This window comes from Bubalus bubalis, chromosome 18 (genome assembly GCF_019923935.1).
Source record: "Bubalus bubalis isolate 160015118507 breed Murrah chromosome 18, NDDB_SH_1, whole genome shotgun sequence".
NCBI classification, from domain to species: Eukaryota; Metazoa; Chordata; class Mammalia; order Artiodactyla; family Bovidae; genus Bubalus; species Bubalus bubalis.
Window position 1 is genome coordinate 60,706,565 of NC_059174.1, and position 15,693 is coordinate 60,722,257.

General features: G+C 43.3%; 2 long non-coding RNA genes across 2 annotated transcripts; both read left to right on the forward strand.

The window, feature by feature from the left end:
- The first annotated feature begins 396 nt into the window (after positions 1 to 396).
- On the forward strand, positions 397 to 3,367 carry LOC123330311. The gene is made up of 2 exons (XR_006546143.2): positions 397 to 997; positions 1,099 to 3,367. It is a non-coding gene; the product is annotated as an uncharacterized LOC123330311 (long non-coding RNA).
- Positions 3,368 to 9,885: 6,518 nt separating this feature from the next.
- On the forward strand, positions 9,886 to 14,272 carry LOC123330312. Its single transcript, XR_006546145.2, has 2 exons — positions 9,886 to 12,828; positions 13,032 to 14,272. It is a non-coding gene; the product is annotated as an uncharacterized LOC123330312 (long non-coding RNA).
- Positions 14,273 to 15,693: the final 1,421 nt, after the last annotated feature.

Consider the following 15,693-nt stretch of genomic DNA (forward strand, 5'->3'; position numbering starts at 1 on the left):
TGGAAGCAGTCTTAATCGCTGGACCACCAGGGAAGTTCCTTTTGTCCCCAAATTATATTTAGCCCCCCAAAAAACAATTCAGCTGCTGAAGATGCAGAAAGAAATCTTAGATAAGCTTCATCTGCCCCCCCAAAAAACAGCTGCCTTCAACCACTTCCTCCAAGGGAAGTTTCCTGTAAATTCAGTTGCCAAGGCAGAAGGCCCATAGCCCCAGCATCAAAAAGCCCCATAGAACTTTCCATACCCTCCCACTGAAGCCCTTATGCACCCCCCTTCAGTTAAAGTGTTAATTGCTCTTTGCAACCCGGTGGACTGTAGCCCGCCAGGTTTCTCTGTCCATGGGCTTCTCCAGGCAAGGATACTAGAGTGGATTAGCCATGCCCTCCTCCAGGGGATTTCCCAACCCAGGGGTCAAACCCAGGTCTCCTGCATTGCAGGCGGATTCTACACCATCTGAGCCACCGGGGAAGCCTTTTGTAAAAGTTTTTCTAGTTTCTCAATACTGGGAGGTCCCTCATGCACTTGTTAATAAGCTTCTTTTCTCCTGCTAATCTTGCTACTGTTAGTTTTCTGGCCTTCAGCTATTAGACCTGATTTGGAAGAGGAATAAGTTTTTCCTCCCAAAGCTTTCTTTGGAATGTCTTTCATAGGATCTCAGACCAGAGGAGTCACCCCTATACTGTCCGCTCCACCCAGTGGCCATAGCTCAGGTTCTGAGCCCTTGAGCATGGACCCCAAGTACTAAGGGATTATATCTCCCTTTCTTACCAGTGAATTAGGACTTGGGAAATAGATTTCAACTAATACCTAATGAACAAATAAATTGCTCAAAAGAAATCTTCAGGAATATTCAGTGAAATTGGATTTTGGAAACTAAAAAAGTGTCGTGCTGCTGCTGCTGCTATAATCCTAAACAGATGAAAAAGAAAATGAGATTAATCCCCACCCCCAAACCTCTTCAGGATTCTAGAGTCATCCAAGAGGAATTCCCTGCTAAGTGAGCTATCTTTGTTCTTTGTGTTAAAAATGTATTTTTGCACCTAGCTCATGAGACTCAGTTCTTTGAAATGAGCTGAACATTTGAAATCTCTTTTCCAGAAGCTGTAATGCCTTGGAATATTTTCTAGACCTCTTCACTGTCAATGAAAAATGAGTCAATCTAAGAAAAAAACGGAAAACTTTATTCCGGCTGAATTTGAGGATCAGCGGGGCTCAGAAAATAAAGAATGCCCCTGCAATGCAGGAGACCCAACTTTGATCCCTGGGTCAGGAAGATCCTCTGGAGAAGGAAATGAGAACCCACTCCAGTATTCTTGCCTGGAGATCCCATGGACAGAGAAGCCTGGCAAAGAGTTGGACATGACAAAAGCAACTCATACACACGTACAAGACTAACCTTGGCTCCTGTGACCCCTTACAAGATCTCAAAGTAATCCTCTTTTTTTGTTGTTTTGTTTGCCTTGCTGCAAGACTTGCAGGATCTTAGTTCCCCACCAGGAATCAAATTCATGCCCCTCGCAGTGGACGTGTAATCATAGCCACTGGACCCCTGGGGAATTTCCTCAGCTTCAAATTTAACAGTTCATCCTGTATTTCGCCTGGCAACTCCAGACTGAGGAGCTGAATTTTTTTTCCCACCTGTTTCTTTTCTTTTTTTAATTGAAATAAAATTGATTTACAATGTTGTGCTAATTTCTGCTGTACAACAAAATGACTAAGTTATACATATATATAAATTTTTTAAGTATTCTTTTCCCTTATGGTTTATCTCAGGATACTGAATACAATTCCCTGTGCTATTCAGTAGGACCTTGTGAGGAGCTGAATTCTTAATTAATTAAATTTTAAAGAGCTACACATGGCTAATGGTTATTGTGTTGGAAACACAGAGTTGATGGTAAAAATGAGTCCAGAGAGCAGATAACAGGACCTAATTATTGAGATGATTTCCAGGGCTGAGTAGAGAGGTCCTTCATGGCCCATCCCTTCCCTCCCTTATCTCCAAATCTACATCACTGTAGCATGTTCTCTCTCTCTCTCTCTTTTTTTTTTCTTAAAGTACATCATCAGTAAAACCCATCTGAGTGTAGAATCCTAGAATAAATGGTATGGTTCTGAGTGTTTAACCGTGCAGGTTCTGGAACAAGTATTAAAAAAAAAAATCCATTGGACACTTGTTAAAAGTTGGTGAAGACTTGGGAATTCTCAGGTGGTCCAGTGATTAGGACTCCATGCTTTGGTCCTTGCCCCCCACACCGTATCTTCTGCCTGCCTTTTGCCCGTGGAAGACTTTAGTCAAAGAATAAGTGTGATCAGAGAAGGAGAAATGCTGAAACAAACGAAAACAATTAAAGCAGACTAAATAACAATGTAGTCATTCAACATAGTCAAGGACCTTTAGTTCCCTCTCAAGAGCTATGGACAATATTCTGAGCCGTATCTGTGAGCTGTGTATAGATACCAAAGCAGCAGGTGGAGAAGTTAACTACAGGGCGACCGGACTGCACCCTGGACATGAGCTGCCACAATTCAGAGAATTGACTGGAAAGAAATGGGAACAAATGGGCCCTGAAACTGAAGGTTAACTGTACCTAACACAATCAAGTTGATGCTGCTCAGACCACTGATGACCAATTTGAAGATGACTGTTGGAGAGGACTGTGCTGTTTCCACGTGTAGCCCCCCTCCCCCTGTCTATAAAAGCTCTCACCCCCTTCTTGAGGTGGGGTGGAGTCGGCTTTTGGGTCGATGTCCACCACCCTCCCCCAACCTAGTTGCCAGCATCTGAAATAAAGCAAACTTTCCTTTCCACCAACCTGGCCTGATTATTTGCTTTTGAGTGGCAGGCAGCCAGACCCCACACACGCTTTTGGTAACACTTTTTGCTGAGGGCTCAGGTTCAATTCCTGGTCAGGGAACTAAGATCCCACAAGTGGCACAGTGCAGCCAAAAAAGGGTACAGATGATCAACTGCAAGTTGGCACTTGACTCTACGAGGGTTAAATCGTGAGCTGTGGCAGCTGTTGCCCTTCAAAGGAGCTCACAGAAAGGAGGCATGTTGTGCTCAGTGGAAAAACTGGCAGGACAGGTCTTCAGAAATTTAGATATTTTCAGGAACTGATTTTATGAGCCCAATTCTTGTATCTCCTCATATCTAGGAAAGCACTAAAATCCTTTTTGGTGATATCTGCTCCTCCTCGTGATTAGCAGAAACCTTCTGCAGAAGAAAAAAAAAAAAAAAGAAGTGCTTGATTGCATAACTTCTCTTCCCAAAAATCACATACAGACTGACCTTCCCCCTGCCTCTCTGGAGCTGTTTCTCAGAGCTATCTGAGGTCTGTCTCTAGACTGCAGTCCTCATTTTGTCCCAAAGAAAACTTAACTCGCAACTCTCACATAGTGCTTTCTTTCTTTCTTTTTTAAGTCGACAAGACTTAACAGAAACAGATTTAGAGAAGGAACTTATGATTTCGGAGTTTAGGATGGACACGTACACACTGCTATTCTAAAACAGGTAACCAACAAGGACCTGCTGTATGGCACAAGGACCTCTACTCAAAATTCTATTATAATCTAAATTGGAAAAGAATATGTGCTGTGCCCAGTTGAGTCTGATATTTTGTGAGCCCAGACACTATAGCCCACCAAGCTCCTCTGTCCATGAGGAGAATCCTGGAGGGAGTTGGCATTTCCTCCTCCAAGGGTTTCTTCCCAACCCAGGAATTGAACCTGGGTCTCCTGTATTGCAGGCAGATTCTTTACCATCTGAGCCACCAGGGAAGCCCAGGGGGATTGAGATTGGGCTCAAATTCAGGGAGTCAGAGCCTGAACAGTGGAGAAAAGGTGAGTGAGTGGCTGGAAAATTACCAGGAGGAGATCTCATGGTGGGGGGATACTTACTAACTCGCTTAACAGGATTCTTGCTGAAAGCCAGCCAAGGGTTTAGACATCAGGGGTGTTGGATGAGGAACTTGATCAGAGATCAGAAGTTAACAAGGGTGGGGTGGAGACAGGCATATTTTTTTGCTAAGATTGGACTGGGAGGGCCACGGGCAGGTCAAGGTCAAGGTGTAGTTAAGAGGCTACAGGGGAGCCTGACTCAATCAGGCTTAAGTCAAAGATAGAGTCTTGGTCAGTATTGTCCAGAAGGAAGAAATGTGCCTCTCCTCTTCTAGGTTCTCTTGTTCTAAATTGACATGAGACCAAGAATTCCCTGGTGGACCAGTGACTGGGACACGGCGCTACCACTGCAGGGGGAAGACTGGGATGAGACTGAGTGACTGAACAATACATGAGGGAGCCTGAGGAAAATGGAGTAAATAGCCAGAATGGCCAACAGCTTTGCCTTAAATGCCACCTTCAGCTAAGACAAAAGAAGATGCTGAGGCTGGTGGAATGGGACTTAGGAGAAGGGCAATTAACATGGAGATGAAAGCAAATGTTTGGGCCGGGCTGGGACCATGGAGCTCAGAGGGGAGTCTGATCTCCAGGCCTCCAGGTTCTCCCCCTTCTTGACACACATACTTGCCACATATTCTTTGTAGACATCGCTGCTGCTGCTGCTGCTAAGTCACTTCAGTCGTGTCTGACTCTGTGCGACCCCATGGACGGCAGCCCACCAGGCTCCCCCGTCCCTGGGATTCTCCAGGCAAGAACACTGGAGTGGGTTGCCATTTCCTTCTCCAACGCATGCATGCATGCTAAATCACTTCAGTTCTGTCTGGCTCTGTGAGACCCTATGGACAGCAGCCCACCAGGCTCCTCCGTCCCTGGGATTCTACAGGCAAGAATACTGGAGTGGGTTGCCATTTCCTTCTCCACTTAACCACGGGACTACCAGGAAAGTCCCCAGGCTCTCTATGTAAGCTCTTAAGGCAGTTCACTCATGTCCAACTTTTGCGACCCATGGACTGCAGCCCACCAGGCTCCTAATCTAATTATGAGAAAAACAGGAGACCAATCCCAACAGAGGAAGCTGGCAGATTAGGGTCCCTGGGGTCCCCAAGAGATAGACACGACTGGGCAACTGAGCACATAATCCCAGCTGAAGCACTTTCTTTAAGACCTGAGCAGAAGGCCTCAAAACTGTCCCGAAATAAAAGCCTGAGAAACCCTCCCAGCCAAGTGTAACCCCCCCCCCAAAAAAAACTAAGGAAACTGAATTAACCATGGATTGCAGCTGATAATAATATTGGCTTATTAAATGTAACAAGTTTGTTGTACTAATGTTCTAATAGCAAAGCTAAGGAAATGTAAATTAACTATGGACTGCTTGAGAGTCCCTTGGACTGCAAGGAGATCCAACCAGTCCATTCTAAAGGAGATCAGCACTGGGTGTTCCTTGGAAGGAATGATGCTAAAGCTGAAACTCCAGTATTTTGGCCACCTCATGCAAAGAGTTGACTCATTGGAAAAGACTCTGATGCTGGGAGGGATTGGGGGCAGGAGGAGAAGGGGACGACAGAGGATGAGATGGCTGGATGGCATCACCGACTCGATGGACGTGGGTTTGAGTGAACTCCGGGATATGGTGATGGACAGGGAAGCCTTGTGTGCTGCGATTCATGGGGTCTCAAAGAGTCGGACACGACTGAGCTACTGAACTGAACTGAACTGAACTGATGGACTGCAGCTAATAACAGTAATGATATTGGTTTATTCACTGTAACACATGTGTTCTACCAATGTATTAATGATGTATTTTAAAATTTATTTTTATAGGTATCAATTATTTTTCAAATTCTTTTACCATTTAGGTTATTATAGAGTACCCAATTCTCTGTGCTCTGTTACATTTAAAAAGCCAATATATTGCAGGCAGACGCTTTACCGTCTGAGCTACCAGGGAATCCCATTATTAGCTGCAGTCCATGGTTAATTCAACTTTCCCTAGGTTTTGTTTTGTTTTTTTAACCTTAACCTAACGTCATTTTCTGTTCCCGAATTCCACTCAGGACATCGCATTACACACAGTTGTCCTGTTTTCTTAGGCTCCACTTCTGCCTTTGGCTGAGAGGGTTTCTCAGTCCTTGTTGGAGTTATAATGTATTCATGTATAGGGGAAACTGGGGGTAGGCATAGTGGAAACTCTACATGTTGCAGTTTCTCTGTAAATCTAAACTTGTTCCAAAAGGAAAAGTTTCATTATTTTATTTTCTTTAAGTTTCTTTTTTAAAAAAAGAAGAAAAAAAAAAAGCCGTAAATTAAAAAACTGTTCTGGCTCAGTCATTTCTTAGAAATCCAAAGAATGAGAGTAAGTCCCACCCAGTCAAGTCCCCACCCCTAGGGCTTTCATAGTAAATTTGCCTTTATTAAACAGATATTTGCCTACTCTTTGTGTGCTGGTGATATTCAAAATACTCTCTGAAACAGCTATCAAATCTCATTCTTTTTTTTTCTTTTCTCTTTTTAGTTTTTTTTTTTTAAACTTTACATAATTGTATTAGTTTTGCCAAATAACAAAACAAATCTCATTCTTTGTGCTGAATGAGGGTCTGAACCTCTTTCCTGAGGAGAAGGAAGGAATTTCTGCCCTCAAGTCCCCTTTTCCCTTTCAGATTCCCACCCCCATCCATCGCCATTAGCTTTTGCATCAATTTCCGCAGCCTGGCTCCACGAAATCTGTCCTTCTGCCCCACAGGTAGAATTTGCAATTGAGGGAACAATGAGTTTGACCTTGACCCTGAGCCTGCCTTCCAGGTCTTAGCAAAGAATCCTGCTAAATCTTTTCCCTGACCCTTGAGAGCTAATCACCTCTCATGCCAGATCAAGTTCCTCTCCCTCCATTTAACTTCTGAGTCCTTGACCTGCCTTAATGAGAATCCTATTAGACTCACTTAGTAAGACCCCTCCTCACTTTGGTATCTCTTCTCAAGGATTTTGCATCCACTGACCCCCTCACTCAACACTCTGGCTGCAAATCCCCATTTCATCTTGAGAAAGACCCTGATGCTGGGAAAGACTGAAAGCCAAAGGAGAAAGGGACGGCTGAGGATGAGATGGTTAGATACCATCACCGACTTAATGGACATAAATTTGAGCAAACTCCAGAAGATAGTGAAGGACAGGGAAGCCTGGAGTGCTGCAGTCCACAGGGTCACAAAGACACGACTTAAAAACTGAACATGTAATCAGATAGTCTCTCAATCCATCTCCCCTATTGAGAAAATTTTTACCCTGAAAGAATTCAGAACAGGCCACCCCAAACTATGTAGCTGTGTGTCTACTGGATAAATTGATTAGTGAAGTGGTTTGCAAGATCTTACAAGATTCGCTTTCAGAATCCCCTGAATTAAAACTCCTGGAACTTCCCTGGTGGTGGTCCAGTGTTTAAGATTCCACACTTCCACTGCTCTGGGCATGGGTTCCATCCCTGGTTAGGAACTAAGATCCTGCATGCCACGTGGGTGGCCAAAAAAGAAAAAAACTTAAAACTCGTGACTTTGCTTCCATCTAAAGCTGAGGCAAACTCATGTCTTCTCGGTGTTAATCAACAACAGTATCAGACACATTCGAACACCTCTGACACTTGGAAGCTCATGACTCTCATACCTTCCTCTCTCTTATCAATTACATTCATTCCATCACCAATATTAGTTAGAATGGCCATCCTCACAGGCTTCCCTGGTGGCTCAAGATGGTAAAGAATCTGCCTGCAATGAGTCAGACCCAGGTTCAATCCCCAGGTCAGGAAGATCCCCTGGAGAAGGGCATGGCAACCCACTCCAGTACTCTTGCCTGGAGAATCCCAAGGACAGGAGCCTGGTGGGCTACAGTCCATGAGGTTGCAAAGACAGACGTGACTGACAGACTAACACTTTCATCCTCACAAAGCTTGAATATAGATGGTTAAATTAGGCAAAAGTCATAAAAACATATACTCTTTAAATGAATTTCTTATCCACACAATGTAAAGAACCCTGAAGGAAATGCGAAATAAGGTGAAAACCAGGACACAACTCTTAAGATGTCTGACAAATATTCTCAATGAGGGCTATGTGACTCCAAGCACACCCCATCCTAAGTGACTGTGATCAACATTTGAAATGCCTCCCTAAGGTTTCCTCTCGGTTCTCTGCTACTACTGCTAAATCGCTTCAGTCCGACTCTGTGCGACCCCAAAGATTGCAGCCTACGAGGTTCCCCTATCCTTGGGATTCTCCAGGCAAGAACACTGGAGTGGGTTTGCCATTTCCTTCTCCAATGCATGAAAATGAAAAGAGAAAGTGAAGATGCTCAGTCTTGTCCGACTCTTAACGACCCCATGGACTGCAGCCTACCAGGCTCCTCCATCCATGGGATTTTCCAGGCAAGAGTACTGGAGTGGGGTGCCATTGCCGTCTCCCTTAGTTCTCAGTGGGTGTTACTAAAAGTAGAGGTTTGCTTTTTGTTTTGCAAACAAAGACATGTAAAATGTAAAAAAAATGCTTTTTGTTTTTGCAAACAAAAAAATGTAAAATTATCATTACACAGATTCACATTCACAGGGATTCTCGCATTTTCTAAAGTGTTCTCCCAGACTGTTTTTTTTTTTTTTTTTTCCAGTTGGCAGATTCACTTATTCAGTGAATATTTTCAAAAGTCTGTGATGGACCAAGCACTGGGGACACAGTTCTGAACAAAATAGAAAATGTCCTTCCTTCATCAAGCTTACATTTTCGTTTTGGAAACAGATGACAAGGAAATAAGCAAATGAGTTTTTAATATCAGCTAATTATGCATACCAAGTACTCCAGATACAGCATGGAGGTGAATGTCAAAAATTACAATTATTTTTTTAAATGTGCACTAACTTTGACACTTTCTGAAATATATTCATGTGTTCATGCTCATTTATTTATTTTTTGATTGGATGAAAATTATTTTACAACATTATATTGGTTTCTGCCATACAACAACGTGAATCAGTCATAACTGTACCATTTTATTTATTCCATGTATTTCTTTTGGCCTCATCACATGGCATGTGGGATCTTGGTTTCCTGACCAATAATAAAACCCATGCCCCCTGCATGGGAAGTGTGGAGTCTTAACCACTGGACCATCAGGGAAATTCCATGGAATTGCTATTTTAGAAAAGCTGGTTGGACAAAGTGTCCTTGAAGAGGCATGATTCAATGAAATTAGGACAGAAAGCAATTAAAAGAACTGGAAAATTCTGGACAAGTAGACCTACTATGTTTCGTGTCTGTATCATTACAACTCTCAAAAGTTAGCTCTATTTCTTTCCCATATCCTGTGATGTTCTAGGGCTTCCCTGGTGGCCCAACATGGGGCCTGGTGGCCTGCAACATGGGAGTCGCAGAAGACACAGGTTCGATCCCTGGGTCAGGAAGAGCCCTTTGAGGAGGGCATGGCATCCCACTCCAGTATCTTGTATGGAGAATCACATGGACAGAGGAGCCTGGTGGGCTACCTGTGTCCCAGGTGTCACAGAGCTGGACATGACTGAAGGGATTTAGCACTCACTTGATGTTCTAACATAACTGCTTACTTGATTGGTTTTGAAGGCCATACTGAGTATCGCCTTACTCAGTGGTGTCCAACTCTCTGTGTGACCCTTTGGACACAGTGTAGCCCACCAAGCTTCTCTGTCCATGGGATTCTCCAGGCAAGAATCCTGGAGTGGGTTGCCTTTTCTTTCTCTAGGGGATCTTCCTGACTCAGGAATCAAATCCAAGTCTCCTGCATTGGCAGGCAGATTCTTTATCCTTGAGCCACCAGGGAAGCCCTGATATATTCAGTTCAGTTCAGTTCAGTTCAGTAGCTCAGTTGTGTCTGACTCTTTGCGACCCCATCAATCACAGCACGCCAGGCCTCCCTATCCATCACCAAGTCCCGGAGTTCACTCACACTCACGTCCATCGAGTCAGTGATGCCATCCAGCCATCTCATCCTCTGTCGTCCCCTTCTCCTGCCCCCAATCCCTCCCAGCATCAGAGTCTTTACCAGTGAGTGAACTCTTCGCATGAGGTGGCCAGATATATTAAGTGATGTCTAATAAATTTCAGCTGTCAGGTAAGGTCTTCTAAAGTGTTTCATCTAGTCTGGAAATAGTCCTCCCTTCCCCCCACTTTATCTTCTCAACTTCAGCACAAAGCAGATTGTAGGAATCCTTTTAAAAAACACGATTATCACCCATTCACCTCCAGGCTGTACCTCATTGTTGAGCAAAGACCTCTGTACACAAAAGGATTTAAAAAACTGTTGAGGATCTTTTTTTTTTTTTTTTTTTAAGCTATTCTTACTGGTATGCAGACCAGCCAGATAAAGGTACGAATTGGGCGGGGACGGTGGAGAGACCAGGTGATTGTAATGACAACAAGGTCTAGTGATTTGCAAATGAAGAGCTTTCAATTCTGCAGGAAGAATGTTTGATTTAGCAAACTTTTTCCATTTAGTCCTAGTCTCCCCCAGCCACCCCAGGCTATCAAATCTCATTTCTTAAATCTTTGGAATTTTTTAATCCAAAAAAAAATAAATAAAGAAGAAGGAAAAAAAAAAGTGGCTCAGTAAAAAGGAAAGGTAAAGAATGTTCCTGCAATGTAGGAGACCCAGGTTCAACCCCTGGTTTGGGAAGATCCCCTGGAGAAGGAAATGGGAATCCACTCCAGTATTCTTGCCTGGAGACTCCCCATGGTCAGCAAAGTCTAGCAGGCTACATTCCATGGGGTTGTAGTGTCGGACTGGAATGAGTGACTAATACCTTCAAAGAGGAAAGATATTAACTTGAGACTTAAGATTCATTAACAGTTAATAAATCAAGTATACATCAATAAAACTTTAATAGTTAACAAATCAATTGTACATCAATAAAGCTGGGGGAAAATTGGAAAAAAAGCAGCTAATAAACATATTAACTTGAGATTTTAATGGGCACGTTGGTCGTTGTTTAGTTGCTAAGTCATGTCTGATTCTTGCAACCGGGTTTCTCTGTCCATGGCATTTCCCAGGCTAGAATACCAGAGCGGGTTGCCATTTCCTTCTCCACAGGATTTACTTAAAATCAACTTTGAATGGAAGTCTTTGTTTCACATTTCTTAAAGTCAATTGCATTAATAGTTTGTCACCCTTAAGAACAGATGCTTCTTGCATTTTTACTAAGTGCAGGCCCCAGGGCTGATTTGGGGGTGGGGGGATATAGGTGAGTAAGACAAACCACTGTCCCCTGGGAGCTGAGCTCAAAGGACAACTGTGACAAGTAATTGAACTGGTGGCTAGTGATTAGACAAAGAGAAATGCTAAGCCCTTGAAATGTGAGAGACACATAGGGGTCGGCCCTGAACATGCTCCATGAGGGTGAAGGGCAGGAAGAAAAAGCTGTCAGTGGCTGAGAAAATAAGGTGATGAAAAGGACCTTGCTGGGTTTGAGGACAGAGCAGAGGGTCCAGGTGGAGAGGAGTGGCGAGGTTAGATCTGGGTGGAAACCAATGTCTCCATTTTTACCAAAGCTGCTCTCAAATATTCACATTTTAGGGAATTCCCTGATGTTCCAATGGTTAGGACTCAATGCTTTCACTGCCACGGGCCCAGGTTTGATGCCTGGTTGTGAAACTAAGATCCCACAAGCCTCTCAGGGTGGCCGAAAAAAAAAAAAAAAAAAGCTCATTGTAAAAAAAAAAAAATTATTTAAAGAAAAAACAGAAAAGGAAATATTTTAAAATAATCATTCTAACAACATTGCCAATCAACTATTTGCCAATAAAAATTTTAAATAAAAATATTAATTAAAAATGCTCATTATAGCACTATTAATAAATTATCCTAAATTTGTAAAAATTGAAAATGTCTAACAGGGGCCTAATGAAATTAGGCTAAAGATATACTCTGTATTGCCATTAAGCATTAAGGCACATGTATTTATTGGTTTTACCATTTTATTTATATAGTTTCTGAAATTCATCCAACAATCTTTAGCAAATCCCATGGACTTGTTATCTTTGTCCAGAATTTCTTACAGGGAGAATACTCAGATCTCAATAATACGCATAAATTTAGTAAAACTGCACATTTTTAAAAGATACTGAAAATATTTTGAGAAATTGTAATATTCATAGTTGTTAAAAAGAAACATTTAAAATACCTTTTAATAGGGTGCTGGATTTAAAGAACTCAGAAGTGATCCCTACACCAATGCTTTGTATGAATACGCAGAGATTCAGAGATAATATGAACAGAATTAGATGTGTTCTTGATTGTTTTTTTCCATCACCCTTCCTCTAGGTTTCAGTCTCTCAGCTTCCACACTATTCACATTGTAAAGCGCTGTACAGTTTAGAATGTTTGCCAAGACCCCTGGCATTATCTACAAAAGGTTGAAGGTGCTCCATTGCCTTCCCCAGTTATGACAACCAAATGTGTCTCCACTCTTTGCCAGATGTCCCCTGGGGAGGGAAAAAAAAACACCCTCAGTCGAAAAACAGTATTCTAGACTATAAAATCCGTGGTTTTATTCACCCCAAACACCCCAGGCACTAACAAGCATGCCTTGGCGTGTCTTCTGTGTTCAACAAATATTACTAAATAGTAGTTGAATGAATAACTGAGTCCCCAGAAGGTACAGTTATGTTCTTTGGGGGTACTTCTATGCATTTTCCTAATTTGTTTATAATTTGTTTGTTTTGATGGTATAAACAATGAAGGAGTGGACGGTTTTAAAAAAAATATTGGAGGATGGGTCTCACTCAGAATGGGGCAGGGTGGGTCTGGGTGGAGACCTGTGGAGGGGAGTGGTCTTCCCCGCAAAGGCTGGGTCTTTGGCTTATATAAGAGGTCGGCAGGTCTGAGACCTCACTTCCTGGCTAGAGAAGCAATGAAATCCTGCATCTTGTGAGTATCACCTGCACATTCTTTTCCTTAAATTGTTCACCATTTTCTCTTTCCAGCTGCTCTTCTAGTTTCAGTAAGTTTTATTGCTTTCAGTCTTCTGAAATTGCACTGGGTTGCTACCTCTTAGTTTGACTCGAAGCTACTTTTTCTCATTTAAACTGCACTTATCTATTCTAATAGTTTTTTCATTTTTTTTTTTTCAGCCAGGAGGCATGCAGGATATTCAACTTGGGATCGAACCCACATCTCCTGCATTGAAAGTACAGAGGCGTAACCACCGAGAATCCCACCCCGACTCGCCCAGCCCAGTGTATTCTCTTCTGGTGGTTGACCTTTTGTGTCCCCAAAGTTGGTATAGTGTTTAGCCAGCGACATCTAGGGAGGGGAATTGTCTTGCCTCATTTCAGCGTAAATTGAGGCAGCCCTGAACTTTTCACTACTGCGCGACGTGGCATGAGGGGTCCTAGTTCCCAGCCAGGGATTGTACCTTCCCCGCCTCCGGGCTTCAAATGCAGAGGACTTGGTTGGGAAGTCCAAGGCAAGGTCTAGTCGAATAACCTCATGCATTTAACTCTGCTTAACCGAAGCTCTACTATGGTAATAGTGGAGGGGCGGGGGGTAAACACGAGCTTCATAATCGGACTTCCCTGTTAGCTTTTCCCTCTTGCTCTTGAGGTTTGGTTTAGTGTTAATCCTTTGAAGCGTTCTGTCTTATAATTCCTTCACTTGGTGATCTTGGCCGGCAACTTCTCAGCCTGTGGTACTCAAACTGTGGGGGCACTTCCGTTTTACGAAGGGAAGTGCCGCCATGTTTTGAGTGTTACCGGTTGAGAGAGTAGCTTCCACTTGGTGAAAACATTAACTGGGGGCCTGGTATGAAAGTTGTCTATAAAGTTTCCTTAACGTCTCCTTACACCAATGACTTTTACAGAGATCACTAAGCTTAGCTTTTTCCTAGGATAAGGGTCAGAACAGGTTCCAGTAACCCAGACCGGGATGCTCAAAATGGGGGTGCTTGCCGATTTGTGACTGGAAAGTGCTCCCATTTCGAGCGTCCCTGCTCGGGAAAACCATCTAAGGATTGGCATCTGCCATATCTGCTCGCGTTTACCGATCCTGCTCTGCATTACTGACTCAAGTCGGAGATTCTGTCAGCAATCAAGGACTTCTGTTTAATCAATCGTGGGTTTTACTTCCAATTCCAGGGTTTTTATTTGCTGTGTTCAATATGCTGCTGCTAAATCGCTTCAGTCGTGTCCTACTCTGCTGCCCCATAGACGGCAGCCCACCAGCCTCCCCCGTCCCTTGCTCAATTAAAAGCTCTGAGTATTATAATTTTATTTCGATTATCATAAATTGTTATGACATATATGTAAATGTTATAAATGTTAATAAATCATAAGTATTAATAAATGTCATAAATGTTAATAAAGCAGTACACCTATATTGTGTGCTGTTGCTTATTTTTCCAGTCATGTATTTCCAAAGCTGGTCCTTGAACACTATGAGGAGTTTCTGGGGGATTGCTGGAAAGTGAGACTCTCAGTGGGTGCCTCCAGGGGCCTCTATGGGTCCCTTGTATGAATTGGGTAAGGCCATTCTTAAGGGTGCAGCTTCGATCCCTAGTGGGGAAAACATGTTGCTCAGGATTAATTAAGCCCTGGAGGTGGTTTCTAGGCCTCTAGCAATCTCCCTGGGTTGGGGACTAAGGTCACACAAGGTATGTCCAGAAACTTCCTGGTACCCAAACTAGGGACCAGGGACTAGTTTTGTGGGTGCACTTTTACCACGGGGATGGGGACATGGCTCATTGAATCAGAAATTGTGAGCCGCAGATAAAGCTCTTTGCTTGCTTCTCACCTCCTGTGTGACCCTCCATCCCTCTGCAGCTGGGGTGGAGCATCTCTATAGTGTTTTAGGGATGGCTGCCGTGATCTCAACATATTTTTCCCAAGTTTTGGCTAGTAGCACCTGGGACATAAAATACCCAGTTATTTTAAAAAAGGGCAGTTAAAAAGGGGATTTAGCTTTCTGACAAGCTCCACACAGATTGGTAGAGAGTTAAACAAGTGCATGCTGCTGCTGCTAAGTCACTTCAGTCCTGTCGTGGTAGGCTGCATAGGCGGCAGCCTACCAGGCTCCCCCATCCATGGGATTTTCCAGGCGAGAGTACTGGAGTGGGTTGCCATTGCCTTCTCCGAAACAAGTGCATGAATGGTGTTAATTTAGGGTTTCCCTGGTGTTCAGAGGGGTGAAGAATCTGCCTACAGTAGCAGTTTGTATCTGATGTGGCTTCCCAGGTGGCTCAGGTAAAGAACCCAACTGCTAATGCTGGAGACAAAAGATTTGAGTTTAGTCCTAGAGGTCAGTAAGGTCCCCTGGAGAAGGGAATGGTAACGCACTCCAGTAATCTTCCCTGGAAAATGTGGACAGAGGCGTCTGGCAGGCTACAGTCCATGGGGTCCCAAAAGAGCCAGACACGACTTAGCAACTGAACAGTCTGGCTATTTAACATTCAATGTTCAGAAGTTCAAGCGGCTGAACTATGATCTTAGAATCAATGGGCTAGCAGTTTGCCAAGATGCTTAACCTATAGGTAAAGTCGGTTGCCAGGACTCTTGTGCTTAGAATTGAATTTAGAGATACAGCTTCATGTAAAGTTTTTTTATTGGTAATAATTGGGTAATTCTGAAATCTACTAAAATGCAGTTGATACGGTTACAGGTGTGTCATAATGGTGACTCACAATTTCTAAATGTTAACACCTCATTCGTAGTGGGAAATCCTGGCCATTATAATCGGGACATCGCATCTCTGAGAAGTTGTGCCCTGTAGTCCTCCCCAAACCACTCCAGCCACAGAACC